The sequence below is a fragment of the Sminthopsis crassicaudata genome, chromosome 5 (assembly GCF_048593235.1).
Source record: "Sminthopsis crassicaudata isolate SCR6 chromosome 5, ASM4859323v1, whole genome shotgun sequence".
NCBI lineage: Eukaryota > Metazoa > Chordata > Mammalia > Dasyuromorphia > Dasyuridae > Sminthopsis > Sminthopsis crassicaudata.
Window position 1 is genome coordinate 131,014,011 of NC_133621.1, and position 18,590 is coordinate 131,032,600.

The window sequence follows — 18,590 nt, forward strand, 5'->3', positions numbered from 1 at the left end:
AGGGAATGATTTGATGAAACCAATGGAAGAGGAAGATGGTTTTTCAGCTGTGAAAAAATGTTATATTCTTCTTTGAACATGTTGAGTTTGAAATTTCAATGGGACATTTTAGGCAATGAAATACAGATGATGGAGACAGAGGAATAGAATTCTGGAGAATGGAAAGGACAAATCAATTTGAAAATAATTGGTACAGGGACAGCTAGGTGGCTCAGTGGATAGAGCACCAGCCCTGAAGTCAGTAAGACCTGAGTTCAAATCTGCTCTTATATACTTAACCCTTCTTAGCTGTGTGACCCTGGACAAGTCACTTAACCCTAATTGCCTCAGCCAAAAAATAATAATAATAATTGGGACAGAAATTTTAAGTTTTGTGAGTAGATAAAATTACTAAGACAAAGAGAAAACCCATGTTTAAGGCTAAAATAAAGGGTGAGGAGCAAGCAAAAGATAGTGAGGAGTGATCAGAAACATAGGAATGCTGTATGCAAAGGAAGCCAATAAAGGATGAGAGACTCATGGGAATGGTGAGTTTTGAATATTTTATGTATTCACCTAAATGATTGATCTAATTCATTTTATAGATTATTAACATCAATTTTAAGTCATTTAAAAAAATAATAATAGTTTTTATTTACCAGATATTTGCATGGGTAATTTTACAATGTTGACAATGGCCAAAACTTTTTTTTTCCAATTTTTCCCCTCCCCCTCAGATGGCAGGTGGACCAATACACGTTAAATATGTTATAGTATAAATTAAATACAATATATGTATACACGACCAAAAAGTTGTTTTGCTGAACAAAAAGAATCGGACTTTAAAATAGTGTACATTTAGCCTGTGAAGGAAATCCAAAATGCAGGCAGACAAAATTAGAGGGATTGGAATTTATGTAGTTGTTCATAGTCATCTCTCAGAGTTCTTTCGCTGGGTGTAGCTGGTTCAGTTCATTACTACTCTAATGGAACTGATTTGGTTCATCTCATTGTTGGACAGGGCCAAGTCCATCAGAATTGATCATCATACAGTATTGTTGTTGAAGTATATAATGATCTCCTGGTCCTGCTCATTTCACTCAGCATCAGTTCATATAAGTCTCTCCAGGTCTTTCTGAAATCATCCTGTTGGTCATTTCTTAAAGAACAATAATATTCCACAATATTCATATACCACAAATGTATTCAGCCATTCTCCAATTGATGGGCATCCACTTAATTTCCAGGTTCTGGCCACCACAAAGAGGGCTGTCACAAACATTCTTGCACATACAGGTCCCTTTCCCTTCTTTAAGATCTCTTTGGGATACAAACCCAGTAGCAACACTGCTGGGTCAAAGGGTATGCACAGTTTGATAACTTTTTGAGCATAGTTCCAAATTGCTCTCCAGAATGGGTGGATATATTCACAGTTCCACCAACAATGTATCAGTGTGCCTGTTTTCCCACATCCCCTCCAACATTCTGCATTACCTTTCCCTGTCATTCTAGCCAATCTGACAGGTGTGTAGTGGTATCTCAGAGTTGTCTTAATTTGCATTTCTCTGATTAATAATGATTTGGAGCATCTTTTCATATGACTAGAAATAGTTTCAATTTCTTTATCCAAGAATTGTCTGTTCATATTCTTTGACCATTTATCAATTAGAGATTGGCTTGATTTCTTATATATTAGAGTCAATTCTCTATATACTTTGGAAATGAGGCCTTTATCTGAACCTTTGACTGTAAAAATGTTTTCCAAGTTTATTGCTTCTCTTCTAATCTTATCTCCATTGATTTTGTTTGTACAAAAACTTTTCAATTTGATATAATCAAAGTTTTCTATTCTGTGATCAATAATGATCTCTAGTTCTTCTTTGGACATAAAGTCATTCCCCTTCCACAGGTCTGAAAGGTAAACTATCCTATGTTCCTCTAATTTATTTATAATCTCATTCTTTATTCATAGATCATGAACCCATTTTGACCTGATCTTGGTATACAGTTTTAAGTGTGGATCAATGCCTAGTTTCTGCCATATTAATTTCCAATTTTCCCAGCAATTATTGTCAAACATTGAGTTCTTATCCCAAAGGATGGGGTCCTTGGGTTTGTCAAACACTAGGTTGTTAGAGTTATTAATTATTTTGTCCTTTGGACCTAACCTATTTCACTGATCAACTAGTCTATTTCTTAGCCAATACCAAATGGTTTTGGTAACTGCTGCTTTATATTATAATGTTAGATCTTGTACAGCTAGGCCACCTTCATTTGATTTTTTTATTTCATTAATTCCCTTAAAATTCTTGACCTTTTGTTTTTCCATATGAACTTTGTTGTTATTTTTTCTAGGTCATTAAAATAGTTTTTTGGGAGTCTAATTGGTATAGCGCTAAATAAATAGATTAGTTTAGGTAGTATTGTCATCTTTATTATATTTGCTCGCCCTATCCAAGAGCATTTAATATTTTTCCAAATGGTTAGATCGGACTTAATTTGTGTGGAAAGTGTTTTGTAGTTTTGCTCATATAGTTTCTGATTTTCCCTTGGCAGATAGATTCCTAAATATTTTATACTATCAGTAGTTACTTTAAATGGAATTTCTCTCTGTAACTCTAACTGTTGGACTTTGTTAGTGACATATAAGAATGCTGATGATTTATATGGATTTATTTTGTATCCTGCAACTTTGCTAAAGGTGTGGATTATTTCTAATAGCTTTTTAGTTGAATCTTTGGGGTTCTCTATGTATACCATCATATCATCCACAAAGAGTGATAATTTGGTTTCCTCATTACCTACTCTAATTCCTTTAATCTCTTTCTCCACTCTTATTGCTAAAGCTAGCGTTTCTAATATAATATTGAATAGTAGTGGACAACTTTGTTTTACCCCCAATCTTAATGGGAATGGTTTCAATCTTTCTCCACTACATATGATGCTTATTGATGGTTTTAAATAGATGCTACTCATTATCTTAAGGAAAAGTCCATTTATTCCTATACTCTCAAGTGTTTTTAATAGGAATGGATGTTGGATTTTATCAAATGCTTTTTCTACCTCTATTGAGATGATCGTATGGTTTTTGTTAATTTGATTATTAACATGGCCAATTATACTGATGGTTTTCCTAATATTGAACCAGCCCTGTATTCCTGGTATAAATCCTACTTGATCATGATGTATTATCCTGGGGATGATTTTCTGGAGTCTTTTTGCTAATATCTTATTTAAGATTTTAGCATAAATATTCATTAGGGAGATTGGTCTATAGTTTTCTTTCTCCGCTTTCAACCCATCTGGTTTGGGTATCAGTACCATGTCTGTGTCATAAAAGGAATTTAGTAGGACTCCTTCATTCCCTATTTTTTCAAATAGTTTATATAACATTGGAGCTAATTGTTCTTTGAATGTTTGGTAGAATTCACCTGTGAATCCATCTGGTCCTGGAGATTTTTTCTTAGGGAGTTGATTAATAGCTTGCTCTATTTCTTTTTTCTGAAATGGGACTATTTAAGCAATTTACTTCCTCCTCTGTTAATCTGGGAAGCCTATATTTTTGGAGGTAGTCCTCCATTTCACTTAGGTTATCAAATTTATTGGCATAAAGTTGAGCAAAGTAGCTCCTTATTATTTCTCTAATTTCCTCCTCATTGGTGGACAGTTCCCTGTTTTCATTTTGAAGACTAACAATTTGATTTTCCTCTCTCCTTTTTCTAATCAGATTTACCAAAGCTTTATCTATTTTATTGTTTTTTTCATAAAATCAACTCTTAGTTTTATTTATTAGTTCAATAGTATTTTTACTTTCAATATTATTAATTTCTCCTTTTAATTTTAGAATTTCAAGTTTAGTATTTAATTGGGGGTTTTTAATTTGGTCTTTTTCTAGCTTTTTAAGTTGCAAGCCCAATTCATTGATCTTCTCTTTCTCTATTTCCTTTAAGTATACCTCCAAAGACATAAAATTTCCCTTTATTACCGCTTTAGCTGCATCCTACAAATTTTGGTATGATGTCTCATCATTGCCATTATTTTGAGTGAAATTATTGGGTCTATAATTTGCTGTTTTACCCAATCATTCTTTAAGATGAGATTATTTAGTTTCCAATTACTTTTTGATCAATTTACCCCTAACTTTTTTTTGAATGTAGTTTTTATTGCATCGTGATATGAAACGAAAGCCTTTACTATTTCTGCCTTCCTGCATTTAATTTTGAGATCTTTATGTCCTAACATATGGTCAATTTTTGTATAGGTTCCATGAACTGCTGAGAAGAAAGTATACTCCTTTCTGTCACCATTCAGTTTTCTCCAAAGATCTATCATACCTACTTTTCCTAATATTCAATTTACCTCTTTAATTTCTTTCTTATTTGTTTTGTGGTTTGATTTATCTAATTCTGAGAGTGCAAGGTTGAGATCTCCCACTATTATAGTTTTGCTGTCTATTTCTTCTTGCAACTCTCTTAACTTCTCCGTTAGGAAGTTAGATGCTATACCACTTGTTGAATATATGTTTAGGATTGATATGGCTTCATAGTCTATGCTACCATTTAGCAGGATAAAGTTTCCTTCCTTATCTCTTTTGATTAGATCAATTTTTGCTTTTGCTTGATCTGAGATAAGGATGGCTACCCCTGCTTTTTTGACTTCACTTGAAGCATAATAGATTCTGCTCCAGCCTTTTACCTTTACTCTATATGTATCTCCCTGCTTTAAATGTGTTTCCTGTAAACAACATATTGTAGGGCTCTGACTTTTGATCCAGTCTGCTATCCATCTCCGCCTAATGGGAAAGTTCATCCCATTCACATTTACATTTAAAATTACTAATTCTGTATTTTCTGCCATCACAATATCCCCTGATTATGCTTTTTTCCTTTACCCACCCAAACCCCTGTCCCAGTATTAAACTTATGAGTCCCACTTGCATCACACAACCCTCCCTCTTTAATATCCCTCCCTCCTCCCTTTAAATCCCTTTCCTTTTCTTTTTCCCTTTTCCTTTCCCTCTTTTTAATGAGGTAAGAAATAATTTTCTGTAAAACTAATATGTTAATTATTTTCTCTTTGAGCCAATTCTGATGGGAGTAAGGTTCACACAATGTTCTTCTCCCTCTCTAACTTCCCTCAGATATGATAGGTTTTCTTTGCCTCTTTGTGGGATGTAGTTTCCCTCTTTTTATCTTCTCTTTCCTATTTTTCATACACTATCCCCTTTCCATTTCTACTCCCCCCCCTTTTTTTTGGTTATATCCTTAAAATCAAATTATACATGTAGACTTAATGTATATCTACAATAGCAATACAGTTCTCAAGAGTTCATTTTACCTTTTTCTGCTTCTCTTGAGTCCTATAATCGGCGATCAATTTTTTTCTTTAGATCTGTTTTTTTCCCTAGAAACATATGGAATTCATCTATTTCATTAAATGTCCATCTTCTTCCATGGAAGAAAATGCTCAGCTTAGCTGGGTAGTTTATTTTTGGCTGCATTCCAAGTTCTTTTGCCTTTCTGAATATCAGATTCCAGGTCCTTCGATCCTTTAATGTAGAGGCAGCCAAATCTTAAGTGGCCCTTATTGTGGCACCTTGGTATTTGAATTGTTTTTTCCTGGCTGCTTGTAATATTTTTTCCTTAGTCTGATAGTTCTGAAATTTGGCCACAATGTTCCATGGAGTTTTTTTTTTTTTAGGGTCTTTTCCAGAAGGTGTTCCATGAATTCTTTCAATGCCTATTTTACCTTCTGTTTCTATTATCTCTGGGAAATTTTCTTTGATGATTTCCTGAAAAATAGTATCTAGGCTCTTTTTTTTTTCCATCATAATTTTTGGGAAGTCCAATAGTTCCTCAGATTGTCTCTCCTAGATCTATTTTCCAGGTCTGTGATTTTGGCAAGTAGATAGCTGACATTTTTCCTCCAGATTTTCATTTTTTTGGCTTTGCTTGACTGATTCTTGGTGTCTCAGTGAATCATTCATTTGTATTTGTTCAGTTCTGATTTTTAATGAGTTATTTTCTTCATTACCCTTTTTTTACTTCCTTTTGTATGTGTTCAATTGAGTTTTTAAATGAGTTGTTTTGCTCTATGTAATTTTTTTCCATTTCAATAAATTTGTTTTTTAGTGAGTTATTTTCTTTTTCCAATTCACAAATCCTACTTTCCTGTGATTTCTTTACCTTTTCCAACTCCTTAATTCTGTTTCCCTGTAATTCCTGTGAATTCTTTACTTTTTCCAATTCACATTTCAGGAAGCTGTTTACCTCTTCTAATTCACATTTCAGGACATTGTTATTCTCTAGCATAGCTTCTCTTTCCTTTTTCCATTTTTCTTCTAATTCTCTCTTCAGATTTTTAATAGTTTCTTCTAGGAGAGCTTTATTTGGGGTTTTGTCTGGAGGTTGTCTGCTATTAGCCTCCTCAGGTTTGGAAGCCAGCTCTTTTTCTGCATAGAAGCTTTCAATCGTTTTCTTCATTTTTTTTTAAAGCCTTCAGGTTCTTCCCTCCAGGCAAGGAGATTACCAGCTTCCTCTGCAGAGCAAGGATGGGGCAGTATTTGCCCTCTCAATGGGCTGCAAGGAACAGAGAAGGCTCTGGGAAGAGCTCCACATGGAAGTGAGTATGCCTGGGTATCATGGGTCCTACCAGGAGCCCCACTGTGAGGATTAGTGATCTCCTTGGAGCTAGAGGTTAAGGAGCAAAGGTATCACTGCCACCCTCACAAATGCCTGCACCAGAAGTGTCCCTGCATGGGGAGCTCAGTCAGGCTAGGGAAATTTCACTATTCCAGCCTTAGCCCCTCACTATACAGATGAGAGGCTGCCCTGGGTTGTGCCCTTGCTGTGTGTAACTGCCCCCCACCATGAGCCCCTCACTGCCGAATGCCCGGAAGAGCTGTGTTATGTTCTGCGCTAGGTCACTTCCCATCCTGGGTGGGCACAGCCAGAGCCTCTCGGGTTTTGGTGTCCCTCAGCGTACCCACTACCCCATGCTCCAACTTCTCTGCTGGTTCCCTACTCTGCCACCAAAGCAAAGCAGTCAGGCTACAGCAGAGAGCTCTGTGTAAATCTTCCAACTGCAGATGCTGCCCCACTCCCATTTCTCTCCCTGCTCTGCACTGGTCTGCTCCCACCACCTCAGGTCAAACCTTTTCTGGCGATATTCCAGATTCTCTTCCACTGAGAAATTTTTGTATTACCAATCTTCGTGAGTTTTACCAGTCAAGTGCTGTTTTTGAGGCTGAATTAAATACTTGGTAGAAAGGGAATTGGAGAGCTTAGAAAGTTCTGTCTAGCTTCTCTGCCATCTTGGCTCTGCCCCCTCAAATTTAAGTCATTTTAACTGAATTCTTTAATGAGTCTGTGATCTCAGTGATGTGATTACTACTTCTAATAGTGCACACCACTACCCATTCACATACAACATTTTATGATTATGTTCATTTTCCATTTTCTCCTGTGAATCTGCCAAAGGGCAATTATATATTGTGCTGGAGATTGTCCTCTAGCTATAATGGATCTTAATGCAATATGAAGCCTGTCATTGGATATCCTTTGTTATCACTATATGAGAAGCCCATCTGCTTTTCTGGGCATATATTTTTCTGATGACACCTTTTATGTCTGCTTTGCTTCTTTCTTGCAAAAATTCAGTTTACACACATCATGTGTATAAATTCTCTTTTGTCCTTCTAATGATGCTCAACTTAAAATCTTCAGAGAAGAATTCTTCCAATGGTCTATGACTTACTCATAAAATATCCATCAAATAAACTGTTGTTAAAAAAATTGGACCTTCCCTTCATTTCAATGAGGAGTTTGTGATCATTAAAATAATATACAATTTTACAGAAGTGATTCACCCAGCCTTCTACTTCTTGTTCAGTGTTTGGTCTATCCCATGGTCTATGAGTGTTTTCTGTTCAAGAGTACATACACACATATATGTACAAAGAAAGAGTATATATATATATATATATATATATATATATATATATACATACATACATGCAAATATACATATGTACATATATATGTATTTATATATACATATATTTATTAATCTAGTCTGGTTGTTTATCCAATTATATACATACATACATGCAAATATACATATGTACATATATATGTATTTATATATACATATATTTATTAATCTAGTCTGGTTGTTTATCCAATTGTATATTTTTGTTCAACCACTAGGCATTTTTCATCCATTTAGTCACTTGTGAGCATAGCTAAACAAAATTTTCTTGAATCATTATATATCTCATAAGGAGGTTTTATTATGTTTTAGAAGTGTAAATAACACAATGACATCCACAAACAGAAGCATCTTGATAATGTTACCATTTATAGGGAATCATAATTCAACTTAGACTTTGTGGTTCACATCTTTCATGCCTGAGGTAAATAATTGTCAAACAGCCATTCTATATCTTTCTTTGTTTACTGTAAAGAAAAGGGTCAGTAATACAATCATTTCTATTATATCTTTTTAAAAATCATGTAATTTTGAAATATGCAAGGGAGACATTTTATTTCAGATCCTTGGCAACAGGATTTTATTCAACTGAATTCAGTGTACGTGCATGTGTATGTCTGCGTATGAATTTAATTGTCATCAAACAACTAGCAGAGCAGAAAGGATCTTGCATTTTCTATATATTTCAGTGGTGTAAATGTAAAGATATAGTCTGCTTTTGTCTCTTTATCTAAATTTTGAGGTTTCCCCCTCTCCAATCCTTTGATGGCTTCCTCTCATTTGTATTACCTTGGGATTGAACCGTCAATGAACTCGCAGTAATGGCATCTCCAACATGGAACTCCTTCATGTATATTTGCTATACTTCATCTTCTCTTCCAATTTGTATTTTCTTTAGTGCCATTTTTACTTCTTCATGCATTACATCAGAAACTATGATATTGCAATCACATTGGAAATGTGGTAGCTGAATTATCATTGATGAAACAAGTTTATTATAGAAATATTTGTCCATTTTTTAATTTATATATTGTCCTTACACTTTCAACCTCAAATTTCATCAATATTATTTTGCTCAGTTAGATCTCCAGTTGAATTTTCTGTAAGCTTGTTTTTTATTCCACTGCTTCTAGCTCTTTTATAAAACAGTGTTGCTCATAATCTACTATCCTACTTCATAAAATCTTAAATTTTAAGTCTTAAAATCTTAAGCCTCCTAATTGGGATATTACTTTCATACATACACATGTATATACACCCAGAGACATATATATGTATATTTGTGTATGTAAGTATGTATATATGCATGTGGGTAGTGACCATGGAAGGGACTGTAGGCTGAGAATTCACAAAGATAATATCCATATTCACTCAGTTGTCATATAATAAGACATTTCTATATTTCCCCTTTTCTGTTCTCACATAATTGCTATTTTAATTGAGGACCTTATTATTATTTTGCCTTGACTGCTGCAATATCTTCCTACTTAGTTCCCCTGCCTCAAATCTCTGCTATATTTAATTCACCTGTCACACAATTGTCATAATAATATTGCTAAAGCACAAATATGAACAATTCATCCTCTTGCTCACTAAACTCAGGTGGCCCCTTATTGCCTTTAGATGAAGTGCAAGCTGCTCTGTTTGGCATTTAAAACTCTTTATAAGCTGGTTCCACTCTACATGTACAGATTTATTACACATTATTAGCTGTTACATAATCTACAGGCCAGTCAAACTGACCTACTTGCTATTCTTCATAAACAATATTCCATTCTTTATCTCCGGGTTTTTGCTCAAGTTGTTCCTTTATTCATTCTCACCTTCATCTCATAGATCCCAGTTGTTGTTATTCAGTTGACCAGACGTGTCTGAATTTTTGTGACCCTATAGATCAAACTATACATGGGGTTTTCTTAGCAAAGATACTTAATTTATCATTTTCTTTATCAGTGGATCCTTTTATAAGGTAATCAAGATACTTAATTTATCATTTTCTTTATCAGTGGATCCTTTTATAAGGTAATCAAGAGGTCAAAGAACTTACTGAGGGTCACACATCTAGGGAGTGACTAAGGTTGCATTTGAACTCATGTCTTCCAGGCCCAGTGCTCTGGCTTAAAAAAATGTATTGTTATGTTCAATTCTTCATGACCCCATATGGAGTTTTCTTGAAGTGATTTGCCATTTGCTTCTCCAGCTCATATTTTAGGTGAGAAAATTTGAGGAAGCCAGAATGAAATTACCCGCCTTGAGTCATATAATTAGCAAGTGTACTCAAGTCTTCCTGACTCCAGGCCAGGCACTCTTTCCACTGTACCACCAGTTCCATTTAGAGAATCCCTAGCTTTCTTCAAAACTCAATTCTTTCTGATGCTTCCTAAATTCACAATTTTTTAGTGTCTTCCCAACCCACATTGTAATTGCTTTGTGTTTATGTATATTTTGTTTATATATACATAAGCCATTTTCCCCAATTGACTGTAAGCCCTTTGAAGGAGAGTACTATTTTAGTTGTGACTTTTCATGCCCCATATGACACATAGTGTTTAGTATATAGTAGCTTCCTGATTAATGAGAAAAGAAAGACATCAAAAATTTGCTGGCTGAGATTATTTCTAATCTCTCTTATTTTGGTTATGATTTTTTACTAGCTAAGCTTTTTTGAGTAACAGTGATAGAATATATTGATGGATTCTTTTATCTGTTTCCATTTTTCATTTTCAGTAAGTGGATTAAATAGAGTAGGTTGGGTATATAGTATCAAATATTAAGAGTAATGAAGGATGTTGACAACATGAAGACAATTACATTGCTAGAAAAGGTCATTTGTGAATCTGGAGAATAGTTGAAAGATAGTGGGAGGAATGGAATCCAGATTACAAGGTGTGAGGAATGAATGGCTGATTAGAAGGGGGAAGCAATAAATTTAGACTTCCTTTTTTCAAGAGAATGAATGTAGTAGTAGGAATAAAAATATAAAATTATAACTTGAAAAAAGGTAGAATTACAAATTCTCTGATCTAGTGTTGCTGTTGTGGTAAATGTGGAGGTAAAGAAAAGAACTATGTTTTAATTAGTCATCTTAAATTTCTTATTGTAAGTATATTTTATTGCATTTTATGATCAATGACTATTTCATTGAATCCCTAAGCTTGAATCAGTGGATTGGTCTGAGTTGGTCCCAAGTCAGGACATTTGGCGTTAGTTGAGGCATCTAAGTGGCAGGAAGACCTGAGTTCCAATCTTGCTTCATTTACTAGGCCTGTTACTTAACTCCCTGTTCCTCATTTTCTTTTTCTATAAAAGGGAATTGATATGATCTCTAATTTAAAGTTAAAATGATCAAATGAAATTATACAAATAATACCTTTTTTTCAAACTTTACACAATTATTTATAACCTAGTTATGATGATGATGTTGATATTATTGTTGTTGTAGTAAACTAAGGACATAAAGTAAGGAATGAAGGACTGCAGAGCCAGATGGAACATTTTGGTCCTCTGGTTGCCATGATTTTAGCCCCATGAGAGGAAGTTCTCTTGGAAGGAAGGGAAAGAGACCTACCAACCTCAGGAAATAGAATCCTGCTTAAGATTTGGCTCTTGAGGAATGCCATTTTTCCTATTTCACTGAAAGATGTTTCCTGTGGGAAAAAGCATGTCCAACTAGACTCAAGTGATTATTATTCTTTCAATGAAGAATACATTGAAGGAAGGGGATGCTGTCCAGTCCTTGTATTGAGACTGTGAGTCAATCAACATTTATTAAGCACCTACCATGTGTTAGGCACTGTGCTGAGCACTGGAGATACAAAGTAAGGCAAAAAGCAATCCCTGCCTTCAAGAAATTAATAATTTAATAGGAAAGACCAACAAATTAGCAAGCTAATAAATTTGCAAAAAAAAAAAAAGCCACTTACAGAAGAAATAGGAAATGATTAATTGAGGGAAGGATTAAGAAAGGTTTCTTGGAGAAGATGGGATTTTAGTTGGGACTTGAAGGAGGCCAAAAGGCTTGTGTGATTGAGGGTTGGGATATAGTACAGATAAGAACTTTATCAATGATGATTTCTGGAAATTGAATGAATCTGTAGGACATGAGTTTGTGGAGCCTGAAGAAAACAAAACTGAACAATCTAAAGTTCTTTCCTTTGGGATCAGGTCAATGGAGGAATTTTTCCATTACTTCCCATTACATACACATTTTGAATAGTATTACTACATTAAAGGCATCATATGTTGTCCAGTGAGCTAAATAACCATGTTAATACTTTGAAAAGAAAGGAGAGATTAGAGAATGGTTCCACTATCTATCTGGACTTGGAACTCATTAAGCTACACTGCACTGTCTGTAGCACCATAGAAATTTCATAACAAAGGATAAGAGAACTAATGCTCTTCAGCAATATTCTGAATGAAGCATCTATCAGCTGAAGTATTTATGTTTGAAATATTAATATGATATAATCCTGTGTGGCTCTCATCTTTTTTCAAGCCAAAAAGTTTATTAGGTTTCCCATTGTCCCCAGTGTAATAGCAAGATGTTCTCCTTTACTATAGTTGATATTTATTGAAGATATGGTATTGTAGTGTCAATCAAGGCTGTCAACACAACAACTCTTACATAATATATCCATCTTCCTTTTGGGGTCCCTGTACCTTATCTTTGATAAAGACATCAATTTTATTACAAAATTCCAAGAATTATTCCACTGCCATAATATTAATTAGATTTTCCATTTCTTGTATTATACTGTGTTGTGACCCTGGATATCTTAGAATCAGCTGGAATCAGAACAAGCAAAATTCTTTATTCTTGGTCTTTTGAGGTCGCTGATGAATCTCCAAAGGGGGATATGATCTGGTCCCCACCACACAAGGCTCTCATAGAAGAAATTTAAAAGGCTCTTACAAGAGAGCTGGAAGAAAAATGGAGCCAGGAAAGGGGGTCTGGATAAGTCATCCCACTCATTTAAAGATAGAGATCAACTTTCTGAAAAACAGAATTAGTGAATTGGAAAAAAAAATGACTCTCTTAAAAAATAAAATTAATTGGACAATTGCAAAAAGAAATAAAAATCAAATGAAGAAAATAATTCATTGAAAAATCAGAATTTAACCAATGGAAATGAATGACTTGAGGAGACACCAAGAAACAATCAAGCAAAACCAAAAAAAAAGAAAAAATAGAAAAAAATTAAATAACTAATTGGAAAAATAACAGACCTGAAAAATAGATCTAGGAGAGATAATCTGAGGAATATTGGACTTCTTGAAAATTATGATGAAAAGAGCCTAGACACTATATTTCAGGAAATCATCAAAGAGAACTGCTCAGATGTTATAGAAACAGAGGGTAAAATAGACATTGAAAGAATTTATTGATCACCTACTGAAAGAAATCCCAAAATCAAAACTCAAAGAAATATTGTGGCTAAATTCCAGAACTATCACACCAAGGAAAAATACTACAAGCAGCTACAAAAAAAATTCAAATACAAAGGAAACATAATAAGGATTACTCAGGATCTAGCAGTGTCCACATTAAAGGATCTAAGGGCCTGAAATCTGATATTCTGAAAGGCTAAAGAACTTGGTATGCAGCCAAGAATAACTTACCCAGCCAAAATGAGCATTTTTCCCCCAGGGAAAAAGATGGACATTCAATGAAATAGGTGAATTCCATCTATTTCTGATGAAAAAAGCTGGAACTAAATAAAAAGTTTGACTTCCAAATATTGGACTCAAAAGAAATATAAAAAGTTAAAAAGAAATCTTGGGAATTATATTTTTGTTAAGAATACATGTAAAATTTGGTTTTACTGTTATAATATAAAAAAGAAGCTAGAGATGGAAAAGAAATTGTAACAGAAAAAGGGAAAAGTGGAGATACTACATCTCACGAAGAGGCAAAGGAAACCTATTATATTTGATGGATAGAAGGGAGGAGGATGAAAATAGTGTGTATCTTACTCTCATCATTACTAACTTAAAGAGAAATATATTAGACATATTCTATTTACAGAGAAACTTCTCCCACCTCATTGAAAAGTGGGAGGGGAAAAATGAAAAGGGATGGAGTATGCTAAATAGAAGGGAATACAAAAATTGTAAGGAAAAGGTTTAAGAAAAGGGGAGGGATTCTAAGATGAGCAGAGGGATCCTAAAGATGGAGGGTCTGCGTGAGGCAAGTGGTGCTCACAAGTTAAATACTGGGGAGGGGGGTAAGAGGGAAAGAAAAGAGAAAAGCATAATCTGATGTTCAAAAGATGGCAGGAAATACAGAATTAATAATTTTAACCATAAATGCACCAGCAGTTCATGGAACCTATACAAAAATTAACCATATATTAGGAAATAAAGACGTCAAATTCAAATGCAGAAAGGCAGAAATAGTAAATACATCCTTTTCAGATCATGATACAATAAAAATTACATTCAATAAAAAGCCAGGGGAAAATAAACCAAAAAATAATTGGAAACTAAACAATCTCATCCTAAAGAATGATTGGGCGAAACAGCAAATCATAGACGCAATTAATAATTTCACCCAAGAGAATGACAATAATGAGATGTCATACAAAATATGTGGGATGCAGCCAAAGGGGAAATTTTATATCTCTAGATGCCTACTTGCATAAAATAGAAAAAAAGAAAATCAATGAATTAGGTTGCAACTAAAAAAAACCTACAAATACAGGAAATTCAAACCCCCCAGTCAAACACTAAACTTGAGATTCTAAAAATAAAAGGAGAAATTAGTAAAATTGAAAGTAAAAACAAAAAAACAAAAAACTATTAAAATAATAAATAAAACTAAAAGTTGGTTCTATGAAAAAACCAATAAAATAGATTAAACCCTTGGTAAATTTGATTAGAAAAAGGAAAAAGGAAAATTAAATTGTTAGTTTTAAAAATGAAAAGTCAGAACTTGCCACTAATGAAGAGGAAATTAAAGCATAATTGGGAGTTACTTTGCCCAACTTTATGCCAATAAATGTGATAACCTAAGTGAAATGGATGACTACCTCCAAAAATATAGGCTTTGGAGTTCCAGCCAAGATGGCAGCGTGGAGTCAGACAGCTGCTTGAGCTCCACATTTTCTCTCAGGACTTACTTCATGACTAGCCTTGGAATTAGGCTTGACCGGAAAAGAAACCGACAAATAATCACCAACAGAAGACATCTGTTGAAATTTGCCAGAGAAGGTCTGTGTTTGCTCGGGGGAGGGTTGAACAGACTGGGCACAGGACTGAGGGCAGGCAGTGAGAGCGAGGCAGGCAGCTCACACAGCTCAGACCAGAGGGAGGAGGGGTACGATCTATTCCGTTTCTGTGAAAAGACTTTTACCCCCGTGTGGATGTTCCATCTTGGCAGCAAGCCAGGAGCAGTGGAGAGATTATAAACACCAGAGGTGAAGAATAAAACCCCGGAAAGCTACGATCTCTCCAGATCCGGCCACCGCCACCCCTATGTGGAGTGACTCAGTGTGTTCTCAGAGCCTCAGAGTGCAGACAAAGCACAGCCATCACTGTCCTGTTATTGCCTTGCTGCTGTCTCCTGCAGTCTGTAGAGTTAGCACGGTCACACCATCCAGCCCCATCCCCCCCAAACAGACCAATTGTTTCTCTTGTCAATTTGTTTTCTTTGATTCCCACTCTGACAAAATGAACAAAAAATTTAAAAGGGTTCTAACCATTGACCGCTTCTGCATGGAGAGAGAGCAGACTTCAAATACTGAGGAGACTAAAAGCAGATTGTCTCCAGAGGAATCCCCTAAGGGGGATATGATCTGCTCCTCATTACATAAGACTCTCATAGAGGAAATCAAAAAGGCTCTCACAAGAGAGCTAGAAGAGAAATGGGAAAAGGAAAGGGAAGCTTGGCAAGAGAGCCTGGAGAAGTAATCCCAAGCATTTAAAGACAGAGTGGATAAAGAAATCAAATCACTGAAAAATAAAATTAGTGAATTAGAAAAGGTAAACAACTCCAAGGAAAACAGGATTAGTGAGCTGGAAAAAGAAAACAGCTCTCTAAAAAATAAAATGGATAAAATGGAAAAAAAATTTCATAGAAGATAAAAACTCAATTGGACAATTACAAAAAGATATAAAAAAGTGAGTGAAGAAAACACATCATTGAAAATTAGACTCGAACAAGTAGAAATGAATGACTCAAGGAGAAAGCAAGAAGTAGTCAAGCAAAACCAGAAAAATGAAACAATTGAAAAGAATGTCAAGTACCTTACTGGAAAGACAACAGACCTGGAAAACAGATCCAGGAGAGACAATTTGAGAATAATTGGACTCCCTGAAAAATGTGAGGAAAAAAAGAGCCTAGACACTATTTTCTAGGAAATTATCAAAGAGAACTGCCTAGACGTTTTAGAAACAGAGGGTAAAAGAGATACTGAAAAAATTCATCGATCACCTACTGAAAGGGACCCTAAAATCAAAACGCCAAAAAATATACTGGCCAAATTCAAGAACCATCAGACAAAGGATAAAATACTGGAAGCTGCTAGAAAAAAGCAATTCAGATATGGAGGAGCCACAATAAGGATAACCCAGGATCCAGCAGCGTCCACATTAAAAGAACGTAGGGCCTGGAACATGATATTCTGAAAGTCTAAGGAGCTTGGTATACAGCCAAGAATAACTTACCCAGCAAAAACGAGCATTGTTTTCCAGGGAAGAAGATGGACATTTAACAAAATAAATGAATTCCATCTGTTCTTGATGATAAAACCATATCTACACAAAATGTTTGATCTTTAAATACAGAACTCAAGAGTTTTCTAAAAAAGTAAAAAGGAATCTTGAGAACTACATTTCTGCCATAAAGAAATGAAAAGAACACATGTATAATTTGTCATAGAAACTAGAGGTGGAAAGGAAATTATATCATAAAACAGGGTAAAGTGGTGGTACTACATCTCATGAAGAGGCAAAGGTAACCTATTATATCTAAGAGAAAGAAAGGAGGGGAATGAACATAATATGCATCAATAGAGATATTCGATTTATGGTGAAACTTCTTCCACTTCATTGAAAAGTGAGAGGGAAGGAGTAAGCTAAGGGGAAGGGAATACAGAAATTGTGAGGAAAAGGGGTAAAATAGGGGGAGGAACTTTAAAGTGGGGGAGGGATATTAAAAAGGGAGGGCTGTGAAAAGCCAGTGGTATTCACAAGTTTAATACTGGGGAGGGTGGTAAGAGGGAAGGGAAGGAGAAAAGCATAAGAATTATAGAATTAGTCATTCTAACCATAAATATGAATGGGGTAAACTCCCTCATAGAGAGGAAGTAGTTAGCAGACTGGATTAAAAGCCAGAATCCTACTATATGTTGTAAACAGGAAACACACCTGAAACAGGGTGATAGATTCAAAATAAAAGTAAAAGGGTGGAACAGAATCTACTATGCTTCAGGTGAAGCCAAAAAAGCAGGGGTAGCCATCCTCATCTCAGATCAAGCAAAAACAAAAATTGATCTAATTAAAAGAGATAAGGAAGGGCATTATATCCTGCTAAAGGGTAGCATAGATAATGAAGCAGTATCAATATTAAACATATACACACCAAGTGGTGCAGCATCTAAATTCTTAAAAGAGAAATTAAGAGAGCTACAAAAAGAAATAGACAGCAACACTCTAATAGTGGGAGATCTCAACCTTGCACTCTCAGAATTAGATAAATCAAACCACAAAATAAATAAGAAAGAAGTCAAAGAGGTAAATAGAATACTAGAAAAGTTTGATATGATAGATCTTTGGCGAAAGCTAAATGGAGACAGAAAGGGGTATACTTTCTTCTCAGCAGTTCATGGAACCCATACAAAAATTGATCATACACTGGGACATAAAAACCTCAAAATCAAATGTAGTAAGGCAGAAATAGTGAATGCATCCTTTTCAGACCACAATGCAATGAAAATTACATTTAATAAAAAGCGAGGAGAAAATAGACCAAAAAATTATTGGAAACTAAATAATCTCATACTAAAGAATGATTGGGTAAAACAGCAAATCATAGACGTAATTAATAACTTCACCCAAGAAAATGACAATAATGAGACATCATACCAAAATGTGTGGGATACAGACAAAGCAGTAATAAGGGGAAGATTTATATCTCTAGAAGCCTACTTGCATAAAATAGAGAAAGAGAGGGTCAATGAATTAGGCTTACAACTAAAAATGCTAGAAAAGGAACAAATTTTAAAAACTCAGACAAACACAAAACTTGACATTCTAAAAAATAAAAGGTGAGATAAAATTGAAAGTAAAAAAAAACAAAACTACTGAATTAATTAATAAAACAGAGTTGGTTCTATGAAAAAACCAACAAAATGGACAAACCCTTAGTAAATCTGATTAAAAAAAGGAAAGAGGAAAAGCAAATTGTTAGTCTTGAAAATGAAAAGGGAGAACTCACCACTAATGAAGAGGAAATTAGAACAATAGTTAGGAGATACTTTGCTCAACTTTATGCCAATAAATTCAATAACTTAAATGAAGTGGAAGAATACCTTCAAAAATATAGCTTGTCCAGATTAACAGAGGAAGAAGTAAATAGTCTAAATAGTCCCATTTAAGAAAAAGAAATAGAACAAGCTATT